The sequence below is a fragment of the Balaenoptera acutorostrata genome, chromosome 5 (genome assembly GCF_949987535.1).
Source record: "Balaenoptera acutorostrata chromosome 5, mBalAcu1.1, whole genome shotgun sequence".
Lineage (NCBI taxonomy): Eukaryota > Metazoa > Chordata > Mammalia > Artiodactyla > Balaenopteridae > Balaenoptera > Balaenoptera acutorostrata.
This window is the reverse complement of record NC_080068.1, coordinates 112,165,702-112,181,901: the sequence shown is the minus strand read 5'-3', so window position 1 is coordinate 112,181,901 and position 16,200 is coordinate 112,165,702. Positions and strand designations below refer to the sequence as shown.

General features: G+C 42.1%; 1 protein-coding gene and 1 long non-coding RNA gene across 14 annotated transcripts in view; one reads left to right on the top strand and one right to left on the bottom strand.

Moving 5' to 3' along the window:
* SGMS2 (sphingomyelin synthase 2) overlaps positions 1-14,880 on the bottom strand; it is a 102,295-nt gene extending 87,415 nt beyond the window's left edge. For 5 of the 13 annotated variants that reach the window (XR_009008333.1, XM_057546513.1, XM_057546515.1 and 2 more), the window contains exon 1: positions 14,330-14,654. The gene's annotated coding sequence lies outside the window, so the exon portion shown is untranslated. Of the gene's footprint in view, positions 1-13,811; positions 13,916-13,945; positions 14,134-14,319; positions 14,655-14,739 lie in introns of those variants that run through there. The other 8 variants (XM_057546511.1, XM_057546517.1, XM_057546520.1 and 5 more) reach the window with 4 other exon arrangements.
* Positions 14,881-14,950: 70 nt separating this feature from the next.
* LOC130708227 (uncharacterized) overlaps positions 14,951-16,200 on the top strand; it is a 36,259-nt gene continuing 35,009 nt past the window's right edge. The window contains exon 1 of the long non-coding RNA XR_009008334.1: positions 14,951-15,059. This is a non-coding gene — a long non-coding RNA (uncharacterized LOC130708227). The remainder of the gene's footprint in view (positions 15,060-16,200) is intronic.

Genomic DNA, 16,200 nt, shown 5'->3' with positions numbered 1-16,200 from the left:
AATAAATTTATTAAAAAATATATATATATTAAAAGAAAAAAGAAAACATGTGTTGAGTGCCTACATCATGCTAGGAAATAACAATAACAACAAAAAAGTATAAATTTTGCTCCGGAGGAGCTTAGGCTGGAAGAAACATAGTTTCAGCAGAAAAATCATATTACAGTATGGTAGTCCAGTGACAAGGGAAAAGCCTAAATATTCTGGAACAAAGAGGGGACACCTAGCCTATGGGGGTGAACTGGAGAAGGAAGAGAGTGAGGAAAGCTCCCTGCAGGAGATGCTGGGGGTCATTTGTGCTTTAAATCACTCCTCTAAAAGGTTCAACAAGATCACCATGTAAAGGAATCCTCCACATTGTAAAACCCAAAGAGCACTGTGTTCTCATCTTACTCAACTCCTCAAGAACTTACAACAGAACTGATTACTCCATCCTGCTTTAAACACTCGATTTAGCTGGCATCTGGAACACTGCTCTTTTCGTGCGCCTCCTACCTCACTGGTTACTCCCTGGTCTCCTACTTGGTCTATTTATTAACTCCGTTATTCCTCGGGGCCTGATCTCTGCTGCCTCTCTTCTCTGCCTACGAAATCTCCCCAGGTGATTCTAGATTTCCCATCTCTTTATATACCACTTCTATGCTGACACCCACTGGCCCTGATCTTGTCCCTGAATGCAGTTCTCAGAATCACTACTGGCCGTTTGACAACTATCTCCGTTAGGACGACTAACAGACAACTCATACTAACGAACGGCCAAATCAGAACTCTATTCCCTACAACCCCGTCACCCACCAGAAGGAGTCCTGCCTGATTTCTCCTACTCTGTCATGTCACCCATCCAGGCCTATCCATTAAGTCTTGTCGATTCTATCTCCAAACCTCTCAAATCCATCCACTGCTCTCCATCTCTAATACTGCCACCTGCTCCAGCCTGCAACACTTCTCACGTAGAATGCTGCCAATAGCTTCATAACTGGTCTCCTTGCTTCTACACTGGACCTCTTCTACTCTGCTCTGTAGACAGAGAGATCTGTTACAAATGTAAATTGGACCATGTGTCTCTCCTTCTTAGATCACTTCACAATGCCTTCTCATTGCATTTGGAATAAAATCCATAGGCCTTACAAAGTTTGCAAGTACCAGCTCCTCCTCACCGGGTCCTGCCTGCCTCGCCACCTTCTTTCTCACTATTCCTTCCTGCGCAGACACTGCGGCCAGACTGGTCTCCCTTCTTTCCCTTGTGTAACCAAGCACTTTCCCTGTTCCCTCTACTGGCTCCTTCTCACCCTTCACCCCTCAGTGCAAGTCCAACCTCTGACAAACTTTCCTGACTGTGCTAGGGCAGGCTTCCCCAGTCATCTCTACATGTTTCCTTTAAAGAACTGGTCCAAGTCTGAACTGATCTTGTTTATTAGTTTTACTCGCTTATCATCTGCTCAACCTCCCTTTTTAGCACTTTTTCCTCTCTCAACACATAAACTCATACAATCTCCATTAAGGGTAGAAACCTTGATTATCTATTGGTCACTGAATCCCTAGAATCAAGAATAAAGTCTAGCACATAGCAAGTGCTCAAAAAATGTGTTGAATGCATTTATCAATTTCAGAAGGAGCTAAGGAGTGCTTAGGACTAGTCTCAGCCACCTGTGTAGTACAGGTATTTGATAAAGTCAATATATTTATGAAATCCAGAGCAACCTACCTTGAGACCTTGGTGAGAACAGCAGCTTGTCCAGTGGCTGGGGGAATGTTTTGCTACAAAATCCTCCACCATGATTTCCTTCCTCTGCATTTAGGTGATTTTCCTGCACAGAATGGTACTCTCTCCTTTCTCTCTTTCTCCCTTTCTCCCGTCCTCCTTTTCTCCCTTCCTTCCTTCCTTCCTTCCTCCCTCCCTCCCCCCACTTCTACCCCTCTCTCCCCTACCCCTCTCCCTCTCATACTGCACCTGTGTTTTCTTACAGTCTAATCTTATCTATTCCTGGCAGACTGATATTTGATATCAAGTAATGATTCCTCTGATCTAGGTTTTACAGTGGCCTTGCTTCTTAAATTGTCACAATAAGCAACTGAACAAGAACACAAATTAGTAAGCAGCATCATGCATATAAACAGGGCAAGGATAGGGTGAAGGTGGTGACGGATGAACAGGTAGACAGTGAGGTGACACATGAGAGGAAGTAAGTGTGGTGAGGCTCTGGGACTGAGACCAGGGTAGATGCCACACACATCCCACTTATCACAGCTCACAAAGGCATATGAGCAGCCATCTTTCCTATAAGCATGAACCTAATAATCTAAATATTTCATTTATAGGCCCAGGCACACCTCCTGGCATTGAAATTCACAAATTTATATTACAGATAACCTTAGAGACACGTTTCACTGTATCATTCAGCCGGTTCACTCATTCTAGCAAAAGGCACCAGAACCAGTTTTCTCTGGTGACCCCATGATATAATTCAGTTTATAAAATACAATAAATTATAATTATAATATAATAATTTATAAAATACAATCTTTTATATTATTGTATATATATTATTATTTTATTCAGTTTATAAAATAAAATACAGGGATAGTTCTGAGGATAACCTCACATTCATGCAGGGTATTGTTCCTTAAGGATAAGGCTGGTCAGAGCTGCACTGCCTGTCAAAGCAGCCACTAGCCCCACGTGGCTACTGAGCACTTGAAATGTGGCCAATCCAAGCTGACATGTGCAGTTAAGTGCAGAATACACACCAGATTTTGAAGATTTAGAAAAAAAGTTAAAATGTCAAGAATTTTTACATTGATTATAATCATAATAGTAAATATGATAACACTTTGATACATTGGTTAAATAAAATATGTTCTTAAATAAAATATGTCCTTAACAAAATGACTCCAAATATCCTATCTCTGTGGTTTTAAGAGTCTCCAATTTTTTTCTACTTCTACACAAGATAGTCTCTTCCCTCTAGAAACTGCTATATGTATATATTACACCATCCAGCTAATGTTCCACCCATATTTCTTTAAAATTACCAAAAATCTTATATTATCCCTTATTTCATTTCTTAAGCAGGAAAATTCCCAAGACTTTAGTTCTTACACTGGCGCTATTTCTACATTGCACAAAGGGGTCCTTAACTGATGCAAGCTGTCTCCAAATGACAATTTAAGATTGTTACTGGAGGATTCCTTAAAAAAACAAAAACCGATAACTAGCCCTGTCCATTATGATAATTCTTGCTATTTTTAATTTCCATAATTGACACGCTGATTCCAAGATACCGTCTACTCTGGGGTCTATAACCCTCTAGGTACTTACTACAGATGACCCAATGAATGACACCACCTTTTATTTGTTTAATTCATTACAATTTGAAAACCCAGTGTATAGAAGTGCTCTTGCTCTCAAAGAATTCATAATAACATTGCTAGGCAAGCACAGCAAGAAAAAGATTTTTAAAATGTAAAGGGAATCTGACCTCACATCTGTCAGAATGACTATCATCAAAAAGACCACAAATGTTGGTGAGGATGTGGAGAAAAGGGAACCCTTGGACACTGTTGGTGGGAATGTAAACTGGTGCAGCCACTGTGGAAAACAGTATGGAGGTTCCTCAAAAACCTAAAAATAGAACTAACATATGATCCAGCAATCCCACTCCTGGGTATATACCTGAAAATGAAAACACTAATTCGAAAAGATACAGGCACCCCAATGTTCATAGCAGCATTATTTACAGTGGCCAAAATATGGAAGCAACCTAAGTGCCCATCAATAAACAAGTGGATAAAGAAGATGTGAGATATATATACCTACAATGGAATACTACTCAGCCATAAAAAAAGAATGAAATTTTGCCATTTGCAACAACATGGATGGACCTGGAGGATATATTATGCTTAGCGAAATAAGTTGTACAGAGAAAGACTAATACTGTATGTTATTACTTATATGTGAAATCTAAAAGATAAAACAAACTAGCAAATATAACAAAAAAGAAACAGACTCACAGATATAGAGAACAAACTAGTGGTTACCAGTGGGGAGAGAGGAAGGGGGAAGGGGCAAGATAGTCGTAGGGGATTAAGAGGTACAAACTATTATATATAAAATAAATAAGCTACAAGGATATGTTGTACAGCACAGGGAACACAGCCAATATCTTATAATAACTATAAATGGAGTATAATCTATAAAAATTTTGAATCACTACTATGTCATACACCTGAAACTAATATAATATTGTAAATCAACTATACCTCGATAAAAAATAAATAAAAAATAAAAATAAAATAAAGAGAATCTGGAGTCAAAACTCAAGGGATAATATGCCCACAACCATCAGCACCACCACATGTGGACCATCATCTTACCCCAAACAAATGCAAGGCTATAAGGACTGCCACATGGGGTACAAAGCCACATTTCTGTTAGGCAACTCTGATGAAAGGCCCGGCTGGCTCCACTTGCTCTGGAATCAACAAGACTTTTCTTTTTTTGCTAAAACCTTGATACTGTCATTTAAAATAGACAGTATACATCTGTATACAAATGTATAGAATTATCAAAAGTTAACTCCCTCTGCCCCAAAGTGGTTCAGTTTATATGCAAAATAAAACAGCCCCGCCCAAATGTAAACACTTGCTACACTTGACATGTGCATACAATAAAATACGAGATGAAGCAGCTCTTTCACAGGGCTGGCATAAAGTAACAAATCAAAGCACTGATTGTTCTAGTAATTCTCTGTATTAGTTTCCTGTTGTGGCTGTATAAGTGACTATAAAGTTAATGGATTAAAACGACACAAATTTCTTCTCTGACAGTTCTAGAAATCAGAAGTCCAAAAGGGGACTCAGTGGGTTAACACTGAAATGTCAGCAGGGCTGTGCTCCTTTCTGGAGGCCCGGGGGAGAATCCATTTCCCAGCCTTTCCCAGCTTCTTAGAGATCGCGTGCATTCCTTGGCTCGTGGCCCCCTTCCATCTTAAGCCGGCAATGGCCGTTTCAGTTTTTCTAATGGTGCCAACTCTCTGATTCTGACTCTTCTCTTTCACTTTTCTACTTATAAGGATCCTTGTGATTACATTGGGTCTACCCAGATAACCCAGGATAGTCTCCGTATCTTAAGTCAGCTGATTAGCAACCTTAATCCCTCCTTGCCAAGTAACATAACAGGTTCATAGTTTCTGGGGATTAGGATGTAAACATCTTTGGGGCACCATTACTCTGCCTACCACCATCTCCAAGAGTAACTAGAAAACATTCAAAGAAACCTCACATGTGCAAGCTATTCTCCTCCAATAAGGACTTTTAAATATTTTAATTTACAATTAGGTGAAAGCCCTAAAACTTAAAAGAATAAGTAACATTAAAGCAGCAGGAGGACTTCCCTGGTGGCGCAGTGGTTAAGAATCTGCCTGCCAAGGCAGGGGACACGGGTTCGATCCCTGGTCTGGGAAGATCCCACATGCCGTGAAGCAACTAAGCCCATGCGCCACAACTACTCAGCCTGTGCTGTAGCGCCTGTGCGCCACAACTACTGAGCCTGCGCTCTAGAGCCCGTGAGCCACAACTACTGAGCCCATGTGCCACAACTACTGAAGTCCGCGCACTTTACAGCCTGTGCTCTGCAGCAAGAGAAGCCACTGCAATGAGAAGCCCGCGCACTGCAACAAGGAGTAGCCTCCGCTCGCCACAACTAGAGAAAGCCCGTGCACAGCAATGAAGACCCAATGCAGCCATAAATAAATAAATAAATATTTTTTAAAATTGAGAACTTAAAAAATATGTTTTAAAAAAAAAAAAAGCAGCAGGAATAGGTTGCAGCTGAGTGTGCTGATCAGGGGACTGGGAGAAAGAATGCACTGCTTCTTTCCCGGACGCAACACCAGGCCTGATTGAGCACTCACAAGCTTTTTGAGAGAAATGTTTGGCAATACTGTATCATCAATACATTTCAATAGCAACACTGAAATATATGACCTAGCTGTAGTCCTCCACATGGTAAATCATAAGGAGGTGATGGCATGTACGGACAGGTGTGATGTTCCCTTTGCTAAAACTGCATGTGCAAAGATAAAATGAGGCCCGAAGTGTGAGATACATGCTAGATTCTACAAACGACAGTGCGGTGGTTAGACTTCACACCCAATCTGTCTGCTTTCAAAACCCAATTCTGCCTGCCTCATACTAGCTGTGTGACCTTAGGCAAGTGACTTAACTTCTCTGTGTCTCAAAAGCGGATTCTTAAAATGGGGATCATAATATCTGTCTCAGAGTGTTTAAGGAGGAAGAGATGAGTAAGAGTTCTAAGTGCTCAGAACAAACCCTGGCATATAGTGAATGCTTTAAGTATTTGGAAAATAAAATTGTAAATGTTCCTGCTTGCTGCTTATAACCTGCCAACCAAACTATACACCAAGGGAGTGTACCCTCTCAGCACTAGCTAACCCATCACAGAGGATATGATATCATATATATACACACATAAATATTAATTTAACAGAAACAATGCCTTTTGTTGCTACTAAAGTTTGGTAGCAACTACTGGGGCAGTAATAACTGGATGGTTAAATAACTTGCAGATCAAATGCAAATCTCAGAAAACAGTAGCGGCTGTGTTAGATAGACTGTCTCAGGGCCTCCTAAAGAAAGATGTAGAGCATACTGTCCGGGGAGGACAGTAGGGTCTGTGATTCTTAATGGCCCCGGCATTTTCTGGGACAGTGGCGCTCATGGTACAATACTCCGTGGATGGCTGAGCTCTGTGAGGGACAGCGGCGGTTATGCTCACCAGCGCTACCAGCATCTGCTGAGACGGCTGGCATATTGTGATGGCAGCTCTGAAAGCTTTTCAGCATTCACAGCTGATGTTATATACTTCTTACGAAAGTTCTTGAATTCAATGGCAGTGGACAACCAATTTTAATAATTTTATTTTAACCCTGAAGGAAGGGAGGAGAGAGGGATAGGACCCAGATCCTACCAATGCAGGCAAGATATAACAAATGGCTATTAGGTTACAAGAAAAATACACTACCTTCATGAGAAATAATGAGAAACAATTTGATTTGGGGGACAATAGGAATGAACCCTTTGTTTTAAAAGTTAGAAGTATAGTCTATATGCAAAAAGTAATAGCTGAGCCACCAAGCATTATCCTCAGTGTTTTACACATTTAAAGTAATATAATTCATAGTCACCTTAGGAAGTAAATACTATCTTATTCCCATTTCACAGCCAGGAAATGGAGGTTCATCAGAGGAAGTTGCTCAGGTCACCTAGTGGTGAGGGATGTTGCTGGGACTTAAGTCCAAGTGTGGCCTGAGTAAGCCTATGGGCCTTCATCTCTCTGGCATTACTTCATTGCCTGAAGCAGCACAGACCAGAGAAGCATTCCAGGAGATGGGTGGTAGACATACAATCTCATATCAAAATATATCCCCCCCCTCAAACCTGCTGTATCTCCAAAGCTAGCAGAGAGATTACAGAAAGCCTAGGGGGATACTGGGCAGTGCATGGGCAAGAGAATCAGCTGCCCCTGGCTTCAAAACCCTGCTCCTTTTCCCACCAGCTCTGCAGCCTTGAGTATATTAACCTTTCTAAATTGTTTCCCTACTTCCACAGTGGAGATAACACAATTTCTATTTTGCAGGGCTGCCTGAAGATACAGAATTTGATTTAGTCTTCTCTAGAACCTATCTGAGTATCTACCATTATCTAACCATCACTATTTTACTGCACTATCTCCAGATTCTGTGTTTGGTGAAGCTTGGAGGACCAACTCAAGTGTTTGGCGGCTCTCTGTTTTAAAGGCTTAGCTTCATTTTCAACTACTGCTGCCAGTCTTTTCCTGAAAGGTCTTCACTTCTCACTGGAAGTGGGCTGCTATCTAGAGGTATCCCTCCTTGGCATCCCAATTAGCTAAGTGATCCCTAATCCAAAACCACTTATTCTTTAACCCTTTTTCCTACTCCCTAAATGAAAACTCATTCCTTCACATTTTCTCTAGTTACATCAGACTACCTACTTAAAGTACTCCCAGGTAAGGCAAAGTATCCTTAACCCATCTGGGTGGGGTGCATGTTAAGAGGTGCTTCCCAGGATGATTCCCATCAACAGAGCAGGTCAGAGAGGCCCGGAACATGCATTTTCACCCCTGGCAGGCCAGACCCTCCAGGATCACATGTGACCCCAGTTTCAACAGCAGGAGCCAATTCCCAGCAAGCCTTGGGATTAGGTACTACCTTCCAAGGGACACAGAATCTGCCTTTGGTACACTTGCATCTTTCTACAGTTGTTTCCCCACCTCCAGGGCTACTCCTCCCTTGAGTCCCTCCCATTTGTGGAAAAGCTTTTCAGAAGTTTAACTCTTACCATGTATTTTGCATTGCTAATCATCTTAATTGAAAAGAGGTCATTAAATTCCCAAGGTAGGGGGACTTCCCTGGTCCAGCAGTTAAGACTCCGAGCTTCCATTGCAGGGGGCGGGTTCGATCCCTGGTCAGGGAACTAAGGTCCCGCATACTGCGTGGTGTGGCCAAAAATAAAATAAATTCCAGAGGTGGATACTCATCCCCTAGTTTTCCATAAATATGATGCCTCCAGGTCCACATTTTCAACTGGATAGCAATTTGCCCTTATACAGGTACTCATCGAGCACTTTCTTGGTGTAGGCAAGTCCTGCCCGGTAAACTCAAGAGTTAAGGATGCCCTAAGGTGAGTATTTCAGCTCAATTTCTCAATTTTGCCTGAGGCCAGCCCTAACACTTGGGTATTTGTCTTTCCACAGTCAAATGTATCACCCTAAATGAAGCTCAGCACAGACACTACCAGGTGGAGAAATGACACTTAACTGAAGGTCCCTTCCAGAGCCTTTCACTTCATCTGACTTTTAGTAGCTAGCTGTCTTTTCTGACAACTGTGGCTTCAAAATTATCTTTCATCGCCTTTTATTCCCTCCTCTTTAACAATTTTAGTATGTGGTTTTATTCTTTTTAAATAGTACAAGGGGTTTACTGGGAGAAAAGATGTAAATATACGACAAACACTCAATCCAGTTAATGCTGCTTTTTAAAAAAAGATCTAAGAACGTGAGCAAGTTTGTTTGAAAGTTTTAAGTGACACTATCAATCTGAAGACACAAAATTGTAAGGCTGAATTTTAAACTGTAAGCAAATCATCAAATTAGGGTTTGACAGTAGGGAAAACCAATCAGCAAATAACTGATTAACCTATATACTGCAATTTTATTAGCTGTTTTTTAAATTCTGCTTTGAATTAAAAGTCATTGTTAGGAATTAACAAATTGAACTTATCTGGGTTTCTGTATGAAGAGGCTGAATTGAACACTACTCATATTCCAACATCCTTTATCAAAACCATGAGGATAAAGTAACTAGCATTGGATATGGAAATATAAACCCAAAGCAAAATTAAAAGTTTGACTTGGGACTTCCCTGGTGGTCCGGTGGTTAAGAATCCGCCTTCCAATGCAGGGGACGTGGGTTCGATCCCTTGTCGGGGAACTAAGATCCCACATGCCTCGGGGCAACTAAACCCATGTGCCGCAACTACTGAGCTCGCGCACCGCAACTAGAGAGTAGCCTGCGTGCCGCGACTAAGATCCGACGCAGCCAAAAAAATAATAATAATAAAAATAAAAGTTTGACTCAGGGTAGCAAAGAGGGTATGATATTATAATAAAACTTGAGAAATGTTTAAATGAAGAAATGCTTTATACCTGTAATGAAAACTAGCTAATGGATATTTCTTGCACTTTCATTCATTAAATCAAACGGAAAATGTCTTAGCAATGATACACTTTTCAAGAAATCAAACAACAAATTTCTAAGATTTTTTTAAAAGGTGATCTATTTAAAAGTGATGAGCTTATTCTAAACCTGATGATACATCTGCTGTATATGTAATATCTGCAAAATGCAAACTGTCTATCCTACTGGGTACCAAGGAGGCAAATTGTAGAAGTAGAATTTCTTTTCTGAGATTCATGCACCCACTATGTTCATAGCAGCACTATTTACAATAGCCAAGACATGGAAACAACCTAAATGTCCATCAGCAGAGGAATGGATAAAGAAGATGTGGTATATATTTTCAATAGTCTTACTCAGCCATAAAAAAAGAATGAAATAATGCCATTTGCAGCAACATGGATGAACCTAGAGATTATCATACTAAGCAAAGTAAGTCAGAAAGAGAGACAAACACTTATATGTGGAATCTAAAATACAACACAAGTGAACATATCTATGAAACAGAAACAGACTCACAGACATAGAGAACAGACTTGTGGTTGCCAAGGGGGAGGGAAGGATTGGGAGTTTGGGATTAGCAGATGCGAACTATTATATACAGGATGGATAGACAACAAAGTCCTACTGTATAGCACAGGGAACCATATTCAATATCCTGTGATAAACCATAATGGAAAACAATATGAAAAAGAATATATATGTATAACTGAGTCAGTTTGCTGTACAGCAGAAATTAACACAACACTGTAAATCAACTATACTTCAATAAAATTTTTTTAAAAAATTTCTTTTCTGCCTGGCAAAGTCAGCACTGCTCCATTCTGCTATATTTCCCCATAAAAGAAGTTCAGCTTTATGTCTAATAACAATAATACAAACACAAATAGTTGTTAAGAAAGGCTCTGTGTTCCGTTTTCATCATAAATCCCTTGCGTAATGAGCTACTGACCTATTGTGTCCCTCCATAGAGAATGTTGATCCTATTGCTGAAATCTTATGAGAAACACTAAAGGAACACAGAAATTATAACAAATTTTAAAGAGAAAGGAGAACATTCTGAATATGGTGGAAAAAAAAGGCAGATAAATTAAAGATCATAATTCACTTTTTAAAATGACTAAAATAATCATGGATTGCACACAGATATAGTTAGAAGGATACTTACTGCAGAGTTGCTTAAAATAGTGAAAACTGGAAACAAACTAACTGTCCAACGGTAGGGGATTGGTTAAGTTGAGATGCAGCCATTCAATAGAAAACTATAAAAGATGCTGTTTAAGCATATTTTAGTGATATAGAGGCATCCATATTTGGGTGAAAAATAAAAAGTTAGAAAACAGTATGTAGAGAACAAACCCGGTTTTGTAGAGAATAATTTTATAGCTGTGTAACTTCAGGAAAGTTCCTTAATTTCCCTAAAGCAGTTTTTTTTCCTCCATAATCGTACCTACCTCATAGGGTTAGAGTGAGGATAACATGAGATTCTCTGTACAAAGTAACTGGCATATTGCCCAGCCCACAGTAAGTGCTATACATGTTAGCTCTCGATGTTGTATGTTCATAGCAGTGAGAAAGCATTTGAGGATATAACACTAAGTAATTTTCTGGGTGGCGGCTGATTTGTTTACCTTGTACTTTTAAACCTCTACAAGTAAGAAATTGAAATATTATACTATTCACACACGGTGATTATTCTCTTAAAAATCTACAACAGTGCTGTCTTTGCTCACAGTAAATAAATCTTGGTTGAACTGATTTTACCCTTCAGATTTCATTTAAACAAGTTTGTTCTGATATGTTTAAAATTATTTGACTTGGGACTTCCCAGGCAGTCCAGTGGTTAAGGCTTCGCCTTCCAATGCAGGGGATGCAGGTTCGATACCTGTCGGGGAGCTAAGATCCCACATGCCTCTCGGCCAAAAAAACCAAAACATAAAACAGAAGCAATATTGTAACAAAATTCAATAAAGACTTTTAAAAAATGGCCACATTAAAAAAAAAAAAAAAGGACTTCCCTGGTGGCACAGTGGTTAAGAATCCGCCTGCCAATGCAGGGCACACAGGTTCAAGCCCTTGTCTGGGAAGATCCCACATGCCGCGGAGTAACTAAGCCTGTGAGCCACAACTACCAAAGCCCGCACGCCTAGAGCCGGTGCTCCACAACAAGAGAAGCTACCGCAGTGGGAAGCCCACGTACCGCAACGAAGAGTAGTCCCCGCTCGCCACAACTAGAGAAAGCCCGCACGCAGCAATGAAGACCCAACACAGCCAAAAATTAAAATAAAATAAAATAAATTTATTTTAAAAATACTTGACTTAAGGACTAAATTTGTCTATATAATATTGTTACTGGGTAAAGCAAGGCATACTTGCATGGTTCAGCCTCAAAACTTATGAGAAACCAGTTCACTAGAAAGCCAGTAGATCTCAAATTATCAGTGGGAGGCAGCCTATCATAGCCTAATCACTTCTGGTTTCCTCCCAAGTCCCTTCCTCTCTCCTTCTTTTTGACTCTTTTTTCCTCTCCATAATCAAAGCCTAGGGGCTCTTTCTACCAGACTGTAAGCCAGTTACGGCGCCTCCTTCATGTTAGCGTTGCCAGTACCTAGCATAGTGGCTGGAATATAGTAGCTGCTCACTAAACATTCACCAACGGAATAAATATCTGATAGTAGTAGTTCACGATGGAGGCTTCAAATCCCTCATAAGGGAATTAGATAAAGGTGGACAGGCTACTCTTATCTGAAACTGTCTAGAATTCTCAGTAATTCTTCCTTAAGAAAACAAACAACATCTCACTTCAACCTCTCACTTTTTAAAAAGTTCTCATTTGTATTCCATTGTCTATTTTAATAGATGTAAGATTATTTCTATGTTTTTCCCTATATTTTGTTTGAAGTCCCACAAGAATTCCAGAGAGTTTAAGTAAATTGCTCAGAGAAACAGAGCCAGTAAGTTACCACCCGGATAGCCTTAGGTCTTCTGGATTCTGATGCCCAAGATCTCTGCATCACACTGTGGAAAAAAACATTCCCTGTAACCTTTGACCCTAAAAGTTGTTGCAGATATAAGGTAAGAACAAATGTTTTCAGTAACACCTGAGCAAATGCTCCCTATCCCTCCAACTATCTCCTAGGGATTTTTATAAGATTCTGTGAAAAGACAGTAGGCAGCAACCCAAAGGTGTCCAAGTGTTTCCCTCCATGTTCAGAAGTCAACCAGCTTTGCTGAAAAATGAAACTAGAGAAACCAAATTAAACATTAACTCGTTAAAAAACACTTCAACCAGAAGACTACTGTGAAGTAAGGCCAGCAGCAAACCAAGGAAAGGGCTATAATTTTGTACTGCATATTTTTTTAAAAGGCAAAAAAAACAAGTTAAGGGTAAAGTTCGAGAGTTATCCATACATCCTTTCTTCCTCCGAATTCCATGTGTCACTTTCAGCCACTGCTCTGACTCTGTTTAGCGAATGGCAGTTCCCCTGGTATGGGGTGGGAACCCGAACTCTCTCAGGTATCCACAGAGAAGCGTTTAACTTACTTCACACTCTGAGGAACTTGCCAAAGTATTTCACACTCTAAACCTCAACCCACCAGGTTTGTAAGTAGGAAATCCTGTGGAAATTAATTGGTGATTATCTAAGCCAGCTGGAACACACTATTTATATATAAACAGTTAAAATCTGTTGAGGTCTGCTTTGTGCCAGACATTATGATAGGTCTTCTGAGGTTTAATTCTCATTATTATCCTCTGAAATAGTTACAGTTCCATTTTACTAGTTCAGAGTGTTTAATGCGACTGAGAACCCACCATTAACAGATGTAAAGTTAAGTTCAAAATCCACACCCACCTAGAGACACTAAACAATTGAATCTCTTCAAAAATTTAACATACGTGTCGAAACGATCTTACGGCCGTATTAGAGCGAGCAAGATGAAATAGAAGAAGGGCAAAGACTGATATATAAAAATGACAGGACATAACGTTTGAGTTGTTTCAAGAAGTAGCCGCGGGCTATTAACTATCCATACCTCAGAGAAGTAGACGGGTCCACTCGCACCTATTTGCGCTGAAACACCAAGCCTCCCTTTCCTTAAGGACAGTAGCTTTGGAATGCCAAACGTGGAAACGTTTCAGTGTGGGCAGCCCAGGGCTGGGTTCTTACCGTTCACACATCATCAGTAAGTGCCTCTCAAAAAAGCTTAAAGACAGTCCCTCCTCCACCTCCTTTGAACTTCAGTCCTGACCTCCAGAGTGGCTCAGGACAATCTATGGCTCAATCTGTGTCCTTTCAACGTCAGGACCCAGTGACCCGCAATGGTTGCAAATGAATGAGATGAATGCTCAGAGCGTGGAGACGAAGCCACACGTCCATCCTCTCTATCAGGCAAAATCAGGGAAGGATGCCTTGGGGCGGGGCGCGTGGGAGCCGAATTAGAGCCACGTCCGCGTTCGCAGTCCACCCTGCCCTCCCCGCGCTGCGCCCGCCGCACGGCTTTCCAGCCCATCCTCCTCCCCGGCCCCTCCGGCGCTCCTTACCCGCTCTCACCTGGGGCTCCAGACCTTCCCGGCCGGACGCACCAGCTCCCGGGCCCGGGATCTGCTAGGGCACGGACCCCGCTGCCGCAGCCGCCCCCGGCCGAAGCCGCTGTAAAGTTTGCTCGGGGTCTCGCCCTCTCCTGCCTCGGCCCTGCCAGGGAAGCACCTCCCGGGTCGCTCCCGCGGCTGCCGCCTCCGAGGCCGCTGTCGGCGGCGCTGCAGCACCGGCCGGGCTCGGGCGGCCGAGGACGGCTCCCTGCGCGCGGAGGGCGGGGTCTCCCCGCTCAGCCCGCGGCGCGGCGCTCGGTGTTTACCGCGGCCCCGCGGCCCGCTCTCCCCGCCCGCCGCCCTGCGCGCTCCTGACATCATTCATTCTCTCACACCCTTGCCCGCCCACTCCATTTCCAAACAGTGACTCACCCGGCGGCGCCCGCTCCCGCTGCTGTGGCTCTCCAGGCGCAGAGCGGAGCTCGAAAAACCGGTGCGACTTCTTGAGACGTGAACCCCAGCCGCGGCTCTCTGCTCCTAGCCGTTAAAGGTGCAGGGAAGGAGGGGCTTGGCAGGCGGGGCAGATTGGCTCAGCGGGGAAAGGCTGGAGCGGACCTCCCTGAGCGGTGACAGAGAACAATCTGGGAAAGTTCTTTGGGTGCCACTCCCTGCAACTTTCAAGGGTGGGGCCGGGAAGAGATCCCCCCACCCCCGCACGTCGCCTTTCTCGGGAACGGCTTCCTGACGTCGGTGTGAGTGGGCTTGGGGCACCAGCGGTTATTCACTGGGTATTGCCTGGGCCTGGGTCAAAGGGTGGGTTTCCAGACCTCAAAGGATTGCCTGGCAGGGTTAGTCTCTAGGTGAGAGCTGGAAGGGTTCTCCAAGTTAATGAGGCTAATAATACTTTCCCTTAGGTGACTAACCACCATGTCATATGTCCTGTTAATTGATTTGCTTCTCATTAAGGATAGAAAACAGTAACCAAAATAAACAGTGAGAGAGTAGTTCTTTGCTCAGCGGAACACTGCGCTTTTCCGCAGCTATTCGAGAGCACAAGACGGCCGTGTGAGATTTCTTTGATGAGCTCAGCAGTTATGTTTTTAGAAGGGGTGTTGCCTTCTTTAAAATGGTCAAGGCTCTACGCTTTTTGGAGTTGCTATTCATACACCTGCTGGGCAGTTTTCAAAGTAAACGATGGCTGCCTCGGATTCTAACTAGGATGAATCAGAGGGAATTTGGTCAAATCCTTATTGAATTTAACTGGCAGATATGTTTTATGTTAACTTCTACTTTCGGACAGGGTAGTTATGCTTAGGATTTGCACTGGCTTATGGGTGATTACATATAGTCAACAAAAATAATCAAGAGACATGTCTGGGTGCCCAGTGCAGAAATCATGGAGGTAAACAATCATCTGTTTATGATAATTCAACAGGATGGTAACAGAAAAACAAACAAAAAAACACACACAAAAAAACTTGCAGGACAGTCCCAAAACAGACAACTGTATGATGTCACTACAGGAGTTTCCCTGAAATGAAAATGCTCCTGAGTTAACCAGAGGTTCAACATCATTGTTGTGGAAAATGTACATATCAAGGTACAGAAAGGTAACAACCCACAACACCAACAATTGAAATTTATTTTACTTGGGTTTATGTTTCCTTTTCAATAGGAGTTCGTTTTTTACAAAACCCAGGCATTTTACCCGGAAGGCACTAGCAAATGGATTGGTTTGCTAGGATGTAAAGTAAATAGAAATTCAAACCAACAGTTTTTATAGACCATCACAGATGTAATCAGAGGCTTGGGTGTCCTGTCCACTGGTAACACAGAAGGACTAGATTCAAATGTGTAGCCACAGGAAAGTTTGAGTGACTATCCCACCTACTC